Source organism: Gorilla gorilla, chromosome 19 (genome assembly GCF_029281585.2).
Source record: "Gorilla gorilla gorilla isolate KB3781 chromosome 19, NHGRI_mGorGor1-v2.1_pri, whole genome shotgun sequence".
In the NCBI taxonomy this organism is placed as follows: domain Eukaryota; kingdom Metazoa; phylum Chordata; class Mammalia; order Primates; family Hominidae; genus Gorilla; species Gorilla gorilla.
The window spans coordinates 116,424,620-116,445,155 of NC_073243.2; positions in this window are offsets into that span (position 1 = coordinate 116,424,620).

Consider the following 20,536-nt stretch of genomic DNA (forward strand, 5'->3'; position numbering starts at 1 on the left):
AGCTCTCCTCTTGTCTGCAGCTGATCTGAGCACAACACTTTTGGCACCCATGCAGTGGAAAGTTGGTTCAACTTTAATTTTTTAGTCAGAACTGTGTAAGCTGAACCAATTAAGATGTCTACGATGTTGGCTATTGTTTGTGCTGTTGATTATCAGTCCTCTTCAATTAGGGCACAAACAAGATTAATTTTTTTCCTTGAAAATTGATATGGATGATCTGTCCCTGTGGACTTCATCTTCCACATCATCTCGTTTCTTCTTTAAAAAAGCTGTCTGCTTGTGAACTACTGATTTCTTTGGTGCATTGTCCCCTCAAGCTTCTTGTAAAGCATCAGTGATTTCACCATTCTTTCACTCAAGCTTCATCATAACCTAATGTTTGTTCTTGCTTCAATTTTAGCAGAATTTACATTGCTCTGCTAGGGGCTCTTTTCAAACTAATGTCTACTCCTTCTTACTGTCTCAAACTAGATCCTGTTCAAACATGCTATAATAAATTAGTATGAGTTTATTTTGCTGCCAAAATTGAAACCTTTGCATAGTTTTTTTCATAATATACATTTATTTTCCATGAACTTTTTAAGGCCTCTCATGTATCCACAGGTAGAGTGCCTTACCTATTCTGACTTCAGTCAATTATTCAAGACCTTTCCTTGTCAGTGATACATTAGAAAGGTAGAGAATTGAAAAATAAGAGTAGCTTCTGCTGATTAAGAAACACTATATCTTTTTCTACTTCTTTCTTTTTTTTTTGTTTTTTTGAGACAGCATCTTTCTCTGTCACCCAGGCTGGAGTGCAGTGGTGTGATCTCAGCTCACTGCAACCTCTGCCTCCCAGGGTCAAGTGATTCTCCTGCCTCAGCCTCCCGAGTAGCTGGGACTATAGGTGCCTGCCACCACACCCAGCTAATTTTTGTATTTTTAGTGGAGACAAGGTTTCACCATATTGGCCAGGCTGGTCTTGAACTCCTGACCTTGTGATCAGCCTGACTCGGCCTCCCAAAGTGCTGGGATTACAGTCATGAGCCACCGTACCTAGCTTTCCACTTCTTTCTTATTATTTTCCTCCTCTCTCATTCCTATATTCTCTCCCTTCTCCTACTTTCCTCCCCACTCCCTGTTTCCTTCCTTTCATCTTTCCTATTTTCAAGACTTAATATTTCTTGAACCTCAGATGTTATCATAGTATGTTATTTGTTTAATTTTCACATAACAATAATAGTTTAAATACAAATAATATTTATTTTCATCCCCATGTTATCAGTATAACAGTAAAGATGTGGAGAGGCCAGCTGGGCATGGTGGCTCAAGCCTGTAATCCCAGCACATTGCGAGGCCGAGGTGGGTGGATCACGAGGTCAGGAGATCGAGACCATCCTGGCTAACACGGTGAAACCCCATCTCTACTAAAAAATAGAAAAAATTAGCTGGGTGTGGTGGCGCGTGCCTGTAGTCCCAGCTACTCGGGAGGCTGAGGCAGGAGAATAGTGTGAACCCGGGAGGCAGAACTTGCAGTGAGCCAAGATCACGCCACTGCACTCCAGCCTTGGTGACAGAGCGAGACTCTGTCTCAAAAAAAAAATATAAATAAATAAATGAAAATAAAATTTAAAAACATGATGTGGAGAGGCCAAACCAATGGCTCTTATATCCACGTTCTTTCTTCTAAATGATTTCACCTTAGTTTTGGTCTGCATCTCTAACCATAGCTAGTTGCAGTAGGACTTTCTATCTGGCCTTGCTGCTCTCATTTTTGGACCTCCTCACTGAAATCAAATTGATCTTTCTAAAATGCAAACCTGGTCTTAGTATTTTATTACTTAAAACCCATTGGTGGCTTTCCATGATTTATGGAATAAAGTCAAAATTCCTGTTTTTGCCCACGTTTCTGTGTGCCTCTCATCCCTACATTTACTGATTCCTGTGTGCCATAAATTGCCAGTTGTCCAGAGTTCATTCTCTTTTTGTACTTGGGAGGACTTCTGCATCCTGCAACTTTTCCCCTGAAACATGCTTGGAAAATACCTACTCATTTTTTTCAGATTCAGGTTAGTTTTTTACTTCAGTTTCTTTTCCTGAAGCTTATACTGACTGCTCCATATGGCTTTGGGGATTAGCTACTCATTCCTTTGTGCCCTTTGTAGATACACATTTATCATGGAGTCTTTTTTTTTTTTTTTGAGACAGAGTCTCACTCTGTCACCAGGCTGGAGTGCAGTGGTGTGATCTCAGCTCACTGCAACATTTACCTTCCAGGTTCAACTGATTCTCTTGCCTCAGCCTCCCAAGTAACTACAGCCGTGCACCACCGTGCCCAGCTAATTTTTGTATTTTTAGTAGAGACGGGGTTTCACTATGTTGGCCAGGATGGTCTCGATCTCTTGACCTCGTGATCTGCCCACGTTGGCCTCCCAAAGTGCTGGGATTACAGGCATGAGCCACCGCTCCCAATCAGTCATGCAGTCTTTATGCTTACTTGTTTACTTGCCTGTGAGCTCACGGAATGCAGGGACTATTTCCTTGTTGCTCTAGCACCTACACCAGTACCTGGTATCCAGAAGCTGTATGCTAAATGTTTGTTGAGTGGCTGTTTGGCTGAATGATTGTACTCCTAATTAGTAGATAGAAAGCCATGAACATCCCAGTACATCATTCTTTGTGCTCAATTCTGGTTTCTTTATTGTGTTCAAAAGAGTTCCTTAGTGACATAAAACTATGGAGCTAGTATGTCAGCTCATTTAAGCAATGATTGGTTTATGTATATAAGAGGCTTCAATAATTATATATTTTTATTTCAGTTTCAATAAATGATCAATTGATTAATTTTCTCTGTTTTGGCTTATTGTTCACATTTAATATCAAATAAAAGTGTTTTACTTAAAATTATTCATGCCAATTATGACAGTTAGGTGAATATTACTTTGATTTACATTCCAGTAGTAGTTTTGGTTGAACCCTGAATATGCTGAGACGTCACTTTTCTTTTTTCTTATGAACAGGCTACTGTGTTTACATATATTATTAAAATCTTCTTTGAAAATACGAAGTGTTACATTTCTTATATTTAGTTCTCTGTGCTTCAGAATTCCTGTGATACTTGCACTTAAGTCCTTCTGAGCAGTTGATGTTAATATTTATGTGGTTAATTTCATGAAACATGGTGGTTTTCATTTCTATCATTAATTTATACAGGAGATAGACTGTTTTCCAGGTGTAAGCTCAGTCATATAATTAGAAAATTTATAAGCAGAAGGGAGTTATTTGGTCTAACCCATTTATTCTACAGATAGAGAAATTAGAGTCCAGAAACTCTGTCTTCTTTAAAGTCTTACAGGTATTTAAGAAAAAAGAATAGGCTTGAGGTTTCTGTGTTCTGAACCCAGTGATCTTGACACTGTAATGATCTTCATCCATATTATTCACAGAAGTAAATATAATCACATATTAAATAAGAAACAAAAATACTAAGGAGATATTATACTGAAAAATGAAATAATATTATCTTAATTATTTTGATCAGATTCAATATATAGCAGCTTGAAGGCTAATAATTCCAATGATTCTCTGAATAAACCATTTTTCTAATAAGATTACAGGTTTCAGTAATCTAATTATTTTGACTGATGCAAATGTTACCCCGCCAGTCTGAAAAATGTGTTTATTTATATGTCATAAAGAATAATTTATTCCAAAAAGGCTAATTTCCAAAATATATGTATCTTCTGAAACTGTATCTATTTTTTCCCACGTTTTCTAAATATAGTTTAGAGGGCGTTTGTTGATTTTCATGGTGCTGAAACATTAAGGTATAATGTTCTCGTGAAGGAGAATAATGTCATTTAGACATTGTAATTTTGGAGGATCACAATACTTTTTGGAATGTGGTTGTTGCAGCACTGGTCACTTATACTAATTATATAATAACATACTATACTAATGCAATAATATACCATATGAAATTATTAAATGGTAAATTTGTCTTAAATCCTCTAGAATACTGCAAAGAAATAGTTTATATAAGAAAGAGTACCATAGCATATGTGAACACAATGTTTCCTATTTTTTTCTTCTTTTTTATTTTTTTGAAGACAAGTTCTCACTCTGTTGCCCAGACTGGAGTTCAGTGCCATGTTCATAGTTCACTGCAACCTCAAACTCCCAAGCTCAAGTGATCCTCTTGATTCAGCCTCTGAAGTAGCTGTGCCTATAGGTGTGCACCACCACACTGGCTAATTTTTAAAATTTTTTATAGATATGTTGCCCGAGCTGGTCTCAAATTCTTGAGCTCAAGAGATCTTCTCACCTTGGCCTCCCAGAGTGTTGGGATTACAGGCATGAGCCACCATACTCAGCCAATATTTCTTTTCTAAAAGACATTTTCTAACATACTTCTCATTTTAACTAACATAATATTCAAAGTGTAGATCTGAGAAAGAGATAGTGCCTGCAGATCTGGGATCCTACATGCTAATATTATGGGATGCATTCAGATTTGATCAGCAGATATTCCATTTATTCTAGAACACCACCAGCAGAAGAATGTAATTACGTCTATCACTAAAACTTTGTGTCAATACAGACTACTGTATTTGTTATCATAGATGGTCCTTGGATGGCAGCCTTAAGCAATTTTAAACCTAGACAGGTGATGTACTTTTTCTTCTTGGATAATTTTCATTGTTTTATCTAATTTGGTTGTAACTAATGTGTTTAATATGGCTTGCTTGTTTTTTAAAAAGTTGTTCAGTATCCTTAGAACTCAGTGCTGATTTCTTTTTCTAGCAGGCCTTTTATATAGGACATCTCACTTTCTCCTGGCTCTCTACTACTAGCATGAGGTCTCTGAAAAAATCAAGACAGCCAAGTAATTTGTTATAGAATAGCCTATGTAGAGGGAAAGGGGAGGAGTCATATTCCAAGAGGGAAAGACCTTTGAGCCAGGCTCAATTTGTAGAGGCTGTTGAATGAAAATGAGAGAGAGAGAATGCACACTTTATTGCACTATTAAAGCAAAATTCTGACAATAACTTCTAAAAATGATTCCACTCTTATACATTGAGAATATGACAGACCTTCCAAAAGTATAATTTCTTACATGAACGTCCAGGTATATAAGGAAAAATAACTATTTCATACCAATATCTTCAGCCGCCTTTATTGTTGGTTCACCACATAGATTTTTATCAGAATCGCAGAACATTAATTTTTTAAATTAGCTACCATTACAACTAGCTTGAGAAGAACTTTCTTTTTAATAATTCGACCCAGATGCATTCTAGATACTCCAGTGTTACGAATCGATGGCTTCATGAGGAGCCGCTGTTGACTCATGCTATCTCTGGACACACTGACAGGAAATGTTTTCTTACACCTGTTTTCCTCCTGCTTTTCCTTGGTAGGACTTAGTTCCTTGGCATAGTTCAGTATCAATGGCAGTCATAGAGAAGTGTTACAAAAACCCAGCTTATTCCAACTTGTGAATTATTTGGCACCCAGGAACCAGGTCTTACAATCTTCAACCCACTTTTTCCTAACATGGCCCCTTTTCTGAAATGTTTATTTATATATGATGTAGGCCTGGGGAAAGGACATGGACTTTCAAAGAAAATGTTCTCCAATAGATCTCTGAACTCCAGAGAACCTTCTGACTAAATCTGAAAGAATTCCACTGTGCTCTGATAACATCCTTTAATAATGAAGGAAAAGATATTTTTCCCCCAGGAGGATTTTGTAGTGAAAGAGATGGCATAATTTTTTTTAAATGTTGTTTATAATCTAATTTGTTTTTTTTTCATTTGTGGGGTGTGTCTTAAATCCTAAATGGTACATCCTTTTTAAAATACTTCTAGTAATAAAATGTTTCTGAAGTTATGTTGTAAATATCATTGGACTATGTTTAGTAATGTTAAGTTGATCCCACTTCCCCTGAAATTATATACATAAATGCTGAAAGTATAAATTTCCATATACAACTTCATGGAACATTTTTCTTCCAAGTGTGCATTTGCTAGAATTTGCATTGAAAGGTTTTGGAAGGAGCCTGTTGGTATGAATCCTGTGTGAGCAACACTCAGATTTGTTGCATACTGAACAGCATGCTAAACCTCACTTCACAAGCTTAGATTTCTCATCTACCATCTTGAGCTGAATTTAAAATGTTACTGCAGTTTATTATGTCACCTGTTCGTCAAACACTGATGCAAAGCTTAGTTTTCAGTGTGAAGGACCCATGACTAGAGAAGGGAAGAAGAAAGGGTCAAGCAAACCTCATTAAAGAGTGTATGGGCAAGAAAACACATCAGATGTCTTGATAGGTTTTTTAAAGTCCTGTTAGACTTGTCATGATTTCCAAAACACTAAATGCCATCTAGTACTTTGGACCCTCCAAAATTACAGTAGAATATTATTATGGGTCATCTTAATTGGAAATATACAGGAAAATCCTGATGATTAATGTAGACTAGTGATAGCTCTCACACATTTATATAACCTATGTTGAAAAGAAAGAAGAAAGGCAGGAAGGAAAGAAGGAAAAAGAGCGGAGAGAGAGGAACAAGAAAACACGTGGATTTGTGGAAATGAAAATTTTTAAATTACTAATTTGCAAGAATGGGTAAGAAAAATACCGAGTATGAACATAAGTGCTTTCAATTCCGTTTGTCTCTTAATCCTTCTCAGTCCGTGGCCAGTTTTGAAACTTGGTGTAACTTCCTTCCTTTATTCCTCCCTCCCTTGCTCCCTCCATCCCTTCTTGCCAGCCTCCTTCCCTTCCTCTCTCCTTGAGTTTCCTTCTTCTTTCTTGTTCCCTCCCTCCCTCCCTCCCTCTCTCTTTTTTTCCCTTAGTTTCCCCGGAAGCACATATACCAGCCATTTGAATGCTTTCTGCTCATAGATACTGCCAAGCCCCCTCACCCAGACTGCTGACTAGATTTGGTAGAATGGAATGAGAAACATAGACTTTGTGTCTGTGGCGGCCACCTCTGATGTTGCAGATTTTTGCCGTGATTATGCACTCCAGCCGAGGGACGCTAGAGAGGTTGAAATTTCAACTGTGGGATTTGCCATTTTGGAATTTGCAGTAATGTACTGGATATGCTAACAGCAGCCTGGCTAGCCTCCACTTCACAAGGAAGTATTTAAATATACACGTGTAATATGAAGAAAATTGCATTAGATCATAAGGGATGAATCATTTTGTAAATGACTATACCATCAAATACCATACCTGATATCAATCATCTTCATCAGACAGTATCTGTGTATGTAAGTAGATAAACAAAAAAGCAGGAGTTTATTTCTCTCTAATGTATCCTTGACTCTCTAGCGGTGACCTCTGAAATGTCTCTTCTGATCCAGACTTGTTTGAATCATGTGCAACATTTTAGATTTGTCTTTTCTCTGCAAGTTTTTTTTTTGTTAAGTACCATAACATATTGAACCAAATAGTTTTGCTTGCTTTCTATTGATGACACATGATTTTGGCTTTTATCTTCAGTGGAAAATCAATGTGTCACATGGCGTTCACTAAGAAAAAGGTATGGGGCCTCTTTGTAATTCTTTGTCAGATGGTTGCTTTATCTTGATTTATGCCTTCAAACTTTTTCCCATTCAGCAGAAAATATTGTGTCGCTATCTGTGAGAGCAAAGCGATCTATACCAATTTATGCTCTAAGTGTAGCCTCCTTCCAGAACTGCTTATGGAACATATCAACTCACTATAGATTAGGGACATAATGGATTCTTCTTTCTTAAAAGTGGCAGATTGACAATTTTAGTTCATATACAAGCTTTTATATTAACATTAAAACAATATTTCTATGTAAAGTAAAATATTGTAGTTGATTATTATTCGAGGGCCTCCCAGAATTTCAAGGTCTGAAAATAAATTCAATGTTCCTGGTGGTAACAAAATTGCTCCTACTTCCTTGTATCAGGACTGCCATTTGGAACTGCTGGGGAAGCTCTTTTCAGAAATTATTTTCAAAACAGCATTGTTGCCTTTTGCCAAACTGAAATCTGGTTGTAAACTTTTGAAAACTAGTTCCTTGGAATGGAATTCAAGTTGTCTTCTAAGCAGTTTTTTTTAACTCAAACATACATTCTATCTTGCTTTATTATGTCACTATTTGTGTACGAAACATATTTCTATTTTTACCATTTTCAATTTATTTACATTTACATTTACATTTGTGTGTATATATATACACACATACATACACTTTAAGTTCTGGGATACATATGCAGAACTTGCAGTTTTGTGAAATAGGTATACATGTGCTGTCGTGGTTTGCTGCACCCATCAACCCGTCATCTACATTAAGTATTTCTCCTAATGCTATCCCTCCTCTTTCCTTCCTACCCACTGACAGGCCCCAGTGTGTGATGTTCCCCTCCGTGTGTTTATGTGTTCTCATTGTTCAACTCCCACTTATGAGTGAGAACATGTGGTGTTTGGTTTTCTGTTCTTGTGATAGTTTGCTGAGAATGATGGTTTCCAGCTTCATCCATGTCTCTGCAAAAGACATTAATCCATCCTTTTTTATAGCTGCATAGTATTCCATGGTGTATATGTGCCACATATTCCTTATCCAGTATATCATTGATGGGCATTTGGGTTGGTTCCTAGTCTTTGCTACTGTGAATAGTGCTGCAATAAACATATGTGTGAATGTGTCTTTATAGTAGAATGATTTATAATCCTTTGGATGTGTACCTAGTAATGAGACTGTTAGGTCAAATGGTATTTCTAGTTCTGGATCCTTGAGGAATTGCTACACTGTCTTCCACAATGGTTGAACTAATTTACACTCCCACCAACAGTGTAAAAGCATTCCTATTTCTCCACATCCTCTCTAGCACCTGTTGTTTCCTGACTTTTTAATGATTGCCATTCTAACTGGCGCGAGATGGTATCTCATTGGACCAGGGGTGATGAGCTTTTTTTTTTTTTTTTTCTTCGAGACAGCCTCACTCTGTCACCCAGGGTGTAGTGCAGTGGCACAATTTCGGCTCACTGCAACCTCCACCTAATGGGTTCAAGCAATTCTCCTGCCTTAGCCTCTTGAGTAGCTGGGATTACAGATATATACCACCACGCCTGGCTAAAGTTTTTTTGTGTGTTTTGGTAGAGACAGAGTTTCACCATAGTGGCCAGGCAAGTCTCAAACTCCTGACCTTGTGATCCACTCGCCTTGGTCTCCCAAAGTGATGGGATTACAGGCGTGAGCCACCACGCCCAGCCTATGATGAGCTTTTTTTCATGTGTTTATTGGCCGCATAAATGTCTTCTTTTGAGAAGTGTCTGTTCATATCCTTTTCCCACTTTTTGATGGGGTTGCTTTTTTCTTGTAAATTTGTTTAAGTTCCTTGTAGATTCTGGATATTAGCCCTTTGTTAGATGGATAGATTGCAAAAATTTTCTCCCACTCTGTAGGTTGTGTGTTCACTCCGATGATAGTGTCTTTTGTTGTGCAGAAGCTATCTTTAGTTTAATTAGATCCCATTTCTCAATTTTGGCTTTTGTTGCCACTGCTTTTGGTGTTTTAGTCATGAAGTCTTTGCCTATGCCTATGTTCTGAATGGTATTGGCTAGGTTTTCTTCTAGAGTTGTTATGGTTTTAGATCTTATGTTTAAGTCTTTAATCCATCTTGAGTTAATTATTTTATAAGGTGTAAGGAAGGGGTCCAGTTTCAGCTTTCTTCATATGGCTAGCCAGTTTTCCCATCACCATTGATTAAATAGTCAATCTTTCCCCATTGTTTGTTTTCGTCAGGTGTGTCAGAGATATGTTGTATATTTCATGGTACAATGCCTTCTGTCAATGGGGAAAAATAACAAGCATATATGGGATGAATGAAGTCTGCTATGGTTAAGGTTGAGAATATTTACTGATCCTTGAGTTCAGTCTCCAGGAATGTTGGAAATAGAGAATGGAGATAATGGAGATAAAGAAAAGTTCTGAAAATGACACTTCCCATAGTGTCAAAATTGTGATCTATTGGAGAATTCTGTGATACATCAAAATCTCTGTTTATACTGATGTTTGTTATTGTGTATGAGCATATCTTTATCAGGTGTAGGCTATTTCTATACTTTCATGTCTTTAAATCAATGTTTCTATTCACATATGTATATGTGCAAATGGAAGCATGTTAATATTATATATATATTCTCTGTCATTACCATGATTGCTATGATTATCATTAGCATGTATTATTAGTGTGACCGAAGTATCATCAGTATCAGTTTCTTTTTAACTGCAGTGCTCCTGTAATGCTTCATTTCTACAGAGCCAACCTACACCCACCGTTTCCCTGACTATAACTTTACCTAAAGTATAAGCCCTTATAAAGCCATGAAAGCCTACGAAGAATTGTCAAAGAAGCTAGGCAGCAGCCAGGCTCTGCCTTAGGAAAAGACTTTACTTTTTATTATCATGTGCAGTACTTAACTACTTGTTTTGACCTCTAAGATTTTGCTCTCCTATATTTCTATCCCCTGGCTTTCTGATATTTCATGTGATTATATTTGAAATTTTAACCTTGCTTTTCTTTTTGGAATCTCTGATATCTCTGCTGCCACAGGTAATGACAGGTTCCTCTCTAACTGTTGGTGTTATCCCTGGTCAGATTATTACTGATGACAGAAGTAGATGTTTTACGTGGATTCTCTCGATATCAGAAACAAATACAGATATCACAACTCAAAAATGACAGACTGATAACCATTATGAACTTAGATGCAACATTCTTAATACAATATTAGCAAGTCGAGTCTAGGAATATTTAAAAATGATCATGTGTTTTAACCAAGTGGGGTATATCTCAAGTTGGTTTCAACAACTGAAAATCTACCATGCTGACAGAAAAAAGAAAAATCACGTGACACTCTCAATAGATGCAAAAAAGGAATTTACAAAATGTAACACATTTTTTAAATTAAAAACTCCCAGCAAACTGAGGATAGAAAAGTACATTTTCAAACTGATTATGTGTTTACAAAAAATCTATAGCAAACATCTTACTTAAAATGGTGAAAGCCTTAATACTTTCTACATAAGATTATGAAAAATGCAATGATGTCCTCTGTCCCTAGTTCTTTAAAGTATTGCATTCAATATTAAATAAGTGGAAATATATACCAAGTTCATTGATAAATATTTAATACTTATGAGATGATAATTCTCCTGAAATTGATCTCTAGATTCAGTGGAATTCCCATGAAACCTTATAGGTCCTTTTGGATAAATTACAAAACTGATTCTAAAACAGGGAGAAAGAAAGAAGGGAAGGAAGGAGGAATGGACGGAAAGAAGAAAGAAATAAAGAGAAAAGAAAAGAAAATAAGAAATAAGTGACACCCAAGTTGGGAAGAAAGAAAAATACTATTCTCCCGTGATGTAAACATATACATAGAAAATCCTTAGGCATCTGCAGAAGTGTGCTAGAGGTATGAAGTGAATTTAACAAAGTTGTAGGATGAAAGATCAATAAATAAAATCAATTGTGTTTCTATACACAATCAACACCAATTAGAAAATAAAATTATGTAAGCAATTTAACTTATAATAGCCTCAAAAATAATAAAATAATTCAGAATAAATTTAATAAAAGGTATGCTGATCCAAAATTTCTAAATCACTAATACGAGAGATTGAATAGGTAGAAATATGTATCAAGTTCATTGGTATATATACATGTCATACTTATTAGATGATAATTCTTCTGAAACTGATCTCCAGATTTGGCACAATCCCAATCAAACCTATAGGCCTTTTTGGAGAAATTACAAAGCTGATTCTAATTTTTTTTTTTTAATGTGGAAGTCCTAGAATAGCCAGAGCATGTTTTAGAAAGAAGAATAAAGTTGGAAAACTTTCCAAATTTCAAGACATATTGTAAAGCTACACTAACCAGTACAGTAAACTTACTGGCATGAAGAAGACATATATATCAGTGAAACAGAATAAGTAATTTAGAAATATATCCAGCCTTACATGGCCAAAGTTGCCAAAATAATTCAATAAGGAAATCAATGTCTTTATAAAGATGGTACTAATAAAATTGGATATTAAATGGAGAATATGAACTTCAGAATTACCTCACACCATATCCTCAAATTAACTCAACATGTATTTTATACATAATGTAAATATAAAAAGTATAAAGCTTACTGAATAGGAAAAATTTTTAATAATCTTACTATAGCTAAAAATTTTTTAGATAAGAAAAGGATGGATGAAAATGGAAAAAAATAGTAAGTTGGACTTCATGAAATTAAGACTTTTGCAATTTAAAACATAGCATCAAAAAATGAAAAGGCAAACCACAGATTGGGACAGAATAATTTTAAATATGTCTGATAAAGAACTTTCATCTAGAATGTACACATAACTAAAAAACTAAATAACAAAACACAAATAACTCATTTAACATAATATTTTGACCTAAATGGGCCAAATATTTGTACAGATATTTTAATTTAAAAAGAGATGATGTCCAATACACAAATGAAAAGATACTTAACATTACCCGTCATCAGGGAAATGCAAGTTAAAACCACATTGAGGTACCACTGTACACCCACTGGAGTGGCTGACACGAGCAGAACTGACCATACCACATGATGTGAAGAATTGCTATTCACACCTGGCTAGTGGGACTTCAAAATGGTACAGACATTTTGGAAAGCAGTTTGGCAGTTTCTTTTAATGTGAAACTTAGTACTGATCATATAACCAAATAATTCCACTGCGACTCAAAATAAATAAAAACATATCCGTACCAAGCCTCATCCTTGAAGTTCATAGCAGATGTGTCCATCAACTTGTAAATGGATAAACCAGTTGTAGATGGAGTACCACTCAACAATAAAAAGGAGCAAACTGATACAACAGCAATATAAATGAATATCAAAAGCATTATGCTCAGTGAAAGAAGCTAGACATGAAAGACACCAATGTATCATTCCACTAATAGGATACTCTAGAAAATGCAAACTGTAGAAACAGAAGCAGATTAGTGGTTGCCTGTGTTCAGGAATGGAGAAAAGATCAAATGCAAAACAGCAAAAGAAAACATTTTGTGATGATGCAGATTTTCTGTATCTTGATCATGATTGTGGTCAAATGATGATATTCATCTGCCATAACCCATTAAATTGCACATTGAAAAGGGTGAATTTTACTGTGTGTACATTATACTTAAATGGAGCTGTAAATATGTTTGGAGCTTATCTGTGAACATTAGTTGCAGAGCAGGAGTTATTTTTATAGAGTGGAAATCTGCTAAGTGCCAACTTGAGAAGGGTTGAGAAAAATTAGAACCTTCTTCCAACACATTTCAGTTAGAACACTCTTAGGATGTCGTTACAGCTGTGCTCTATATTGGAGTCTCTGATGAAATCACATGTCTAACAATCTCAGCTTGCCTTTAATCAACAGAATATACACGTGTTTTCTTTTTTTACTATAAAGGATATACCAAACAACTTTTTCAAGACTTTACTTCAAAAAGGCACGTAGTTTTGCAACATTTTTGGTAAGTCTTTAATTATTTCAAAATGAAAAATTGAAAATAAAATGCAATTATTTACTCAGGGCCCCCACAAAAAAGGCCTGTACGGGGAATGCATGTGGTGTGTGTGTGTGTGTGTGTGTGTGTGTGTGTGTGTGTGTGTGTAAGTGTGTGATTTGAAGAATTGAAAAAATTTTAGTGGGGTTTTGTAGCATCACTTTGATAGCATCCTGTAATTTTGAATTGTGTTAGAAATAAAAATAAAGTGAATACACTGATAAAAGAATTTGAAAAGAATTTGCATTATGGCCTAAATTATGTGTGGTTTCCACAGTGGCATGAATCGAGCATCTTTAACCTACATAACAATATATCAGAATGTATTAGGTAAAAAATAAGTAAACTAGTATAACAAAGTTAAATATTTCTAAAGGAAAATTATAGCTTTATTTTTTTTCCTGAACTGTTTTGAGGAGATATTTACACCAAAAGATATTATCATTGATCAATGAAACTTTTTCAGAATTTGCTTGTGTCCCACCAATATTTGATTACATAGTGCTTCTGTGAGTTCCATTTCATTAATTTAGCATTGACAGGAGAGAAGGCAATGGCTCTGCAGCCTCTCTTGATGTGGCATGATCCTGGTTCCGCTGGCTGATCTCTATTAGAACCATGGCCTTAATCATGCCTTTCATGCTTCTAACTTGATTTGCATTTGTTGTGTAATCCAAATTTATTCTCTCGTTTAGTCGCTTCCACCCATAGAAAAGCAGGTCTTTTTCATTTCTCCTTCACCATTGCCCCCATTTTTTCTTTTTGTCGTCCCATGATGAAAAACAAGACAGAAACAAACTATAACAACAACAGACACCTTTTGTCTGTGGTCACCAATGCATTGTAGCACTAAACTTTGTTCAAAATCTCTAGATCTGACCTCTATATCTGCTGTTCCCAGAGTTTTTCAATGTATTCTCTAGACTGCTGTGACCCATTGACAGAACGTCTAGCTATATTTAATTGAAAGTTATTACTGTCTGATATGGCTTGGCTGTGTCTGCACCGAAATCTCATCTTGCACTGTAGCTCCCATAATTCACATGTTGTGGGAGGCACCCAGTGAGAGGTAAGTGGATCATGGGGGCAGTTTTCCCCACACTGTTCTAGTGGTAGCGAATAAGTCTCATGAGATCTGATGGTTTTATAAGGGGAAACCCCTTTCGCCTTTCACTTGGTTCTCATTTGCTAAATCATGCCTCTCAGCTGATTCTCTCTAGAATTTATTCTCAGGAGATCTAATTAATAACTTGTCAAGCTGATGTCCATCCTTGGGGACAACTCGTATCTGAAGAATGGTCAGTGAAAGGTATTAAAACTCCATACTCCTGCCTCAATTTAGGGCAACTCTGAAGGGTCACCCCAGCTTCTCAGCTCCCCCTTGAGATTAGCTGAGGTATTTGTTGTGACTGCCTCACATCTCAACTCCCTTTATCCAATTCAGCTTTTTCGCCACAGTTGTTGGTTCCTAGGATTTTACCCAGTTAAATGTTCTCTACACAAATCTCTATCTCAAATCTGCTTTACAGGGAATGTGGCCTCAGACAGGTTTTCATTAGGTTCTGGACATAACTCTCATTAGTCATTGATATGATTCAGCTGTGTCTCCGGCCGAATCTCACCTTGATTGTAATTATCCCCGCATGTCAAGGATGGAGTCAGGTGGAGATAATTGAATCATAGGGGCGGGTTCCCCCTACTGTTCTCCTGGTAGCGAATAAGTCTCACCAGATCTGATGCTTTTAAAATGGGAGTTTCCCTACACAAGCTTTCTTCTCTGCTACCATTTAAGATGTGCCTTTGCTTCTTTTTTGCCTTCTGCCGTGACTGTGAGGCCTCCCCAGCCATGTGGAATTGTGAGTTCATTAAACCTCTTTCCTTTATAAATTACCCGGTCTTGGGTAGGACTTTATTAGCAGCATGAGAACAAACTAGTACAGTCTGTTCTATAAGCCCAAGTCGGATCACAGAGTCCCGCTTTCTGTTTTTTTTTTCTAGCCCATATTTCTACTAAAACTTGACTCATATAGACTTAAAACAAAATAATTAAGCATGGCTAATATTTATTTAATATTTTATACGTGTCAGGTACTGTATTTTGTAACTTATCTTTTAATAATCTTTCCAAATCTCTAAAAGGAGAATTCTGCTCTTTTATAGAGAAAATAAGGATGGCTCAATCTTTTGATTTTTATTACAAGCTTTATTTTGTATAACATATGAGAAACTAAAAATATTGAAAGTTTAGAAACCATCAGCACACAATCCAGGTGATGGAAATATACTTCACCTCCAGTTTCCTGATGCCTCTTTATAATACATTTCTCTGGCCCCTCATTCCTGGCCCTTAAAAACCACCAAACTGCTTTCTGTCACTGGACAGTAATTTATACAGTCAAAAAATGTATATAAATCCAATTTTACACTATGCACTTTTTTGTCTGACATTTTATGTTTTTTTTCTCTGCATGTTTTACCTCTAGAGTCTGCCTTGTTTCACTTAGTATAATTATTTTGAGATTCATTCATGTTATAGTATGTATCCATAATTAATTCGGATAAAGCAAGTTAATTCATTAATGTATTGATTGATATTTAGACTGTTTCTAGTTTGGGCTATTATGAATACATGTGCTATGAACATTTGTGTTGATATCATTATATGAACACCTACTTTTATCTCTCTTGGGTAAATACCCAGGAGTGCAATGGCTGAGTCTTACGGCAGAAGTATGTTTAACATTTTAAGGGACTCTTGAACTGTTTTTCAAAGGTTACACATTTTTGTATTCCCATCAGCAGTGTATGAGAGTTTCAGCTTCTCCACATCCAAGCCAGTGCTTGGCTATTATCAGTCATGCTAATCTTAGCTATTTAAAAATAGATAGTGGCGTCTCATTTTGGTTTTAATTTGCATTGCCCTAAGCATTAATTATGTTGAGCATATGTGCTTATTTACCAAACAAATGTCTACTTTGAAATGTCTGTTCCAGTCTTTCACCCAAGTTTTAAATGGGGTTGTTTGTTTTTCATTATTAAATTTTGAGCTTTTAAAATATATTTTTGATGCAAGCCCTTTATCAGATATATGAGTTGCAAATATTTTCTCCCAGCCTGCAGCTTGTCTTTTCAGTCTCTTAGTAGATTCTTTTGAAGAGCAGATTCTTTTTTTTAAATTTGATGAGTTTTTCTTATCAATATATTATTATATAAATCATGCTGTGGGGTCATATCAAAGAAAGCTTTGCCTGACTCAAAGTCCCAAATGTTTTCACATCTTCCCTCTCCTCTCCTTTGGGAACTGAGATTACACGTAAATTCAGTTACTTGAAATTTACTGTCTACTATTGCTCTGTTCATGTTTTTTAAAAATTTATTTTCTCTCTATATTTTATTTTGAGAGGTGTCTATCTTTTCTTCTTTAATGACTAATGTGCTATCAGCCTACCATGTAGCTGGGACTACAGCCGCATGCTACTATGTCCCGCTAATTTTTGTATTTTTAGTAGAGATGGGATTTCACCATATTGGTCAGGCTGGTCCTGAACTCCTGACTTTGTGATCCACCTGCCTCGGCCTCGCAAAATGCTGAGATTACAGGCGTGAGCCACTGCGCCCAGCCTCCTTTAGTGTATCTTGCATGTCTCTATTTTAGAACATATAGAATACTGTTTCAATAAGCATTTTAATGTTCTTAACTGATAACTCTGGCACCTTGATTTACTCTGGATCAGTTCTGACTCAGTGATTTTTCTCCTTATTATGAGCCACGTTCTTCTGTCTTTTGTTGTTACTGTTGCGTCTCTGCTAAACTGTGTCTGGATGTCAGATACGGTGACTTTTATCTTATTGAGTGCTGGAAGTATATATAAATATTCTTGATCTTTGTATTGGTATGTATTTAAGTTTAGTTGGAAAGAGTTTGACTCTTTTTGGTCTTGCTTTAAAAATTCATTAGGTGGGATCAGACCAGTTCTCATTTTAGAGCTAATCACTCCCAACTAGTGAGGCAAGATCCTTCTGGGTATCCCTGGGAATCTTGAGGTGTTTCTGGGTTGGCTGATAAAATAAGCACTATTACTGGACCTTGGTGAGCATGTGTACTGTTACTTTTCATCTTATCTGTGTGTTGTTTCCCCAACCGTAGGTACTTTTCTCTAGGCCTGTCCTAACAATTACTTAGCTATGTACTTTAGGGGGACCCTTTGCAGAGCTCTGGAGTTCTCTTTCTGTGCAGCCCCTTCTTCTCGGAAACCTTGTCCTGAGAGCTCATGTCAACATGGTTTCTGTGGACTCTCAGCTCTGTCCCCTCAGCTCAGGGAGAACAATGAGCTCCTCTTGGGCTCTTCTCCTGGAGTAGTGGGCTGGACAACTTTCTCCAGGCATAAATTAGGGCAGTTGATAGGCTCACCTTGTTTGAGACTGACTTTACAGGGTCTTGCAAACTTTTGTGGCATACATTTTGGCCATTTTTTTGGTTGTTTCAGGAGGGAGAGAAAGTCTAGTTCTTGTTACTCCATCATGGTCATTGCAGAAGTCAACCTAACTGATATTTATCAATACAGTCTGTTGCTACACATTGAACTTGCTTAAGATAATTTTTAGATGGCACAGAACTTTCTGTCCATTGAATGAGACTCTCTGCTTATTTTGCAAGTGCTCATTTGTATGGAGACATTTGTATGGAGAAACTTCAAAAAGTTTGTGGAAAAATGAAGTTAAAAGATAAACATTGAAAATGTGATCTTCGGTTTTCATCCCTAAAGAACTGATGGTCCTGGGAACTTAACAATGTCAATGCAGTCTCTTATACATTATTAACTTAAGAAAAATGGGTGCCCTTTCCACATTTGTTGAGATTGGGAAACAAAAAGAAGTCAGAAGGAGCCAAATCAGAGCTGTAAGGTGGATGCCTGACAATTTCCCATTGAGATTCTCACAAAATTGCCTTTGCTCGATGACAGGAATGAGCAGAAACATTGTGGTGTTAGAGGACTGTCTGCTAAAGCTTTCCCAGGTATTTTGCCCTAAAACTTTGGCTAACTTATTCAAAACACTCTCATGATATGCAGATATTATTGTTCTTTGACCTTCCACAAAGTCAACAAGCAAAATGCCTGGAATGTCCCCAAAAAACTGTTGCCGTGACCTTTGCTCTTGAGTGATCCCCTTTTGCTTTGACTGGACCACTTCCACCTTTGGTAGCCATTGCTTTGATTGTGTTTTGCCCTCAGGATCATACTGGGAAAGCCATGTTTTATCTTCTGTTACAATTCTTCAAAGAAATCCTTCAGGATCTTGACCCTAGTTCTTTAAAATTTCCATTGAGAGCTCTCCTCTTGTCTGCAGCTGATCTGAGCACAACACTTTTGGCACCCATGCAGTGGAAAGTTGGTTCAACTTTAATTTTTTAGTCAGAACTGTGTAAGCTGAACCAATTAAGATGTCTACGATGTTGGCTATTGTTTGTGCTGTTGATTATCAGTCCTCTTCAATTAGGGCACAAACAAGATTAATTTTTTTCCTTGAAAATTGATATGGATGATCTGTCCCTGTGGACTTCATCTTCCACATCATCTCGTTTCTTCTTTAAAAAAGCTGTCCGCTTGTGAACTACTGATTTCTTTGGTGCATTGTCCCCTCAAGCTTCTTGTAAAGCATCAGTGATTTCACCATTCTTTCACTCAAGCTTCATCATAATCTAATGTTTGTTCTTGCTTCAATTTTAGCAGAATTTACATTGCTCTGCTAGGGGCTCTTTTCAAACTAATGTCTACTCCTTCTTACTGTCTCAAACTAGATCCTGTTCAAACATGCTATAATAAATTAGTATGAGTTTATTTTGCTGCCAATATTGAAACCTTTGCCTAGTTTTTTTCATAATATACATTTTCCATGAACTTTTTAAGGCCTCTCACGTATCCACAGGTAGAGTGCCTTACCTATTCTGACTTCAGTCAATTATTCAAGACCTTTCCTTGTCAGTGACACATTAGAAAGGTAGAGTATTGAAAAATAAGAGTAGCTTCTGCTGATTAAGAAATACTATATCTTTTTCTACCTCTTTCTTTTTTTTTTTTTTTTTTCTTGAGACAGCATCTTTCTCTGTCACCCAGGCTGGAGTGCAGTGGTGTGATCTCAGCTCACTGCAACCTCTGCCTCCCAGGGTCAAGTGATTCTCCTGCCTCGGCCTCCCGAGTAGCTGGGACTATAGGTGCCTGCCACCACACCCAGCTAATTTTTGTATTTTTAGTGGAGACAAGGTTTCACCATATTGGCCAGGCTGGTCTTGAACTCCTGACCTTGTGATCTGCCTGACTCGGCCTCCCAAAGCGCTGGGATTACAGTCATGAGCAACTGTACCTAGCTTTCTACTTCTTTCTTATTATTTTCCTCCTCTCTCATTCCTATATTCTCTCCTTTCTCCTACTTTCCTCCCCACTCCCTGTTTCCTTCCTTTCATCTTTCCTATTTTCAGGACTTAATATTTCTTGAACCTCAGATGTTATCATAGTATGTTATTTGTTTAATTTTCACATAACAATAATAGTTTAAATACAAATAATATTTATTTTCATCCCCATGTTATCAGTATAACAGTAAAGATGTGGAGAGGCCAGCTGGGCATGGTGGCTCAAGCCTGTAATCCCAGCACATTGGGAGGCCGAGGTGGGTGGATCACGAGGTCAGGAGATCGAGACCATCCTGGCTAACACGGTGAAACCCCATCTCTACTAAAAAATAGAAAAAATTAGCTGGTCGTGGTGGCGCGTGCCTGTAGTCCCAGCTACTCGGGAGGCTGAGGCAGGAGAATAGTGTGAACCCGGGAGGCAGAACTTGCAGTGAGCCAAGATCACGCCACTGCACTCCAGCCTTGGTGACAGAGCGAGACTCTGTCTCAAAAAAAAAAATAAATAAATAAATGAAAATAAAATTAAAAAAAATGATGTGGAGAGGCCAAACC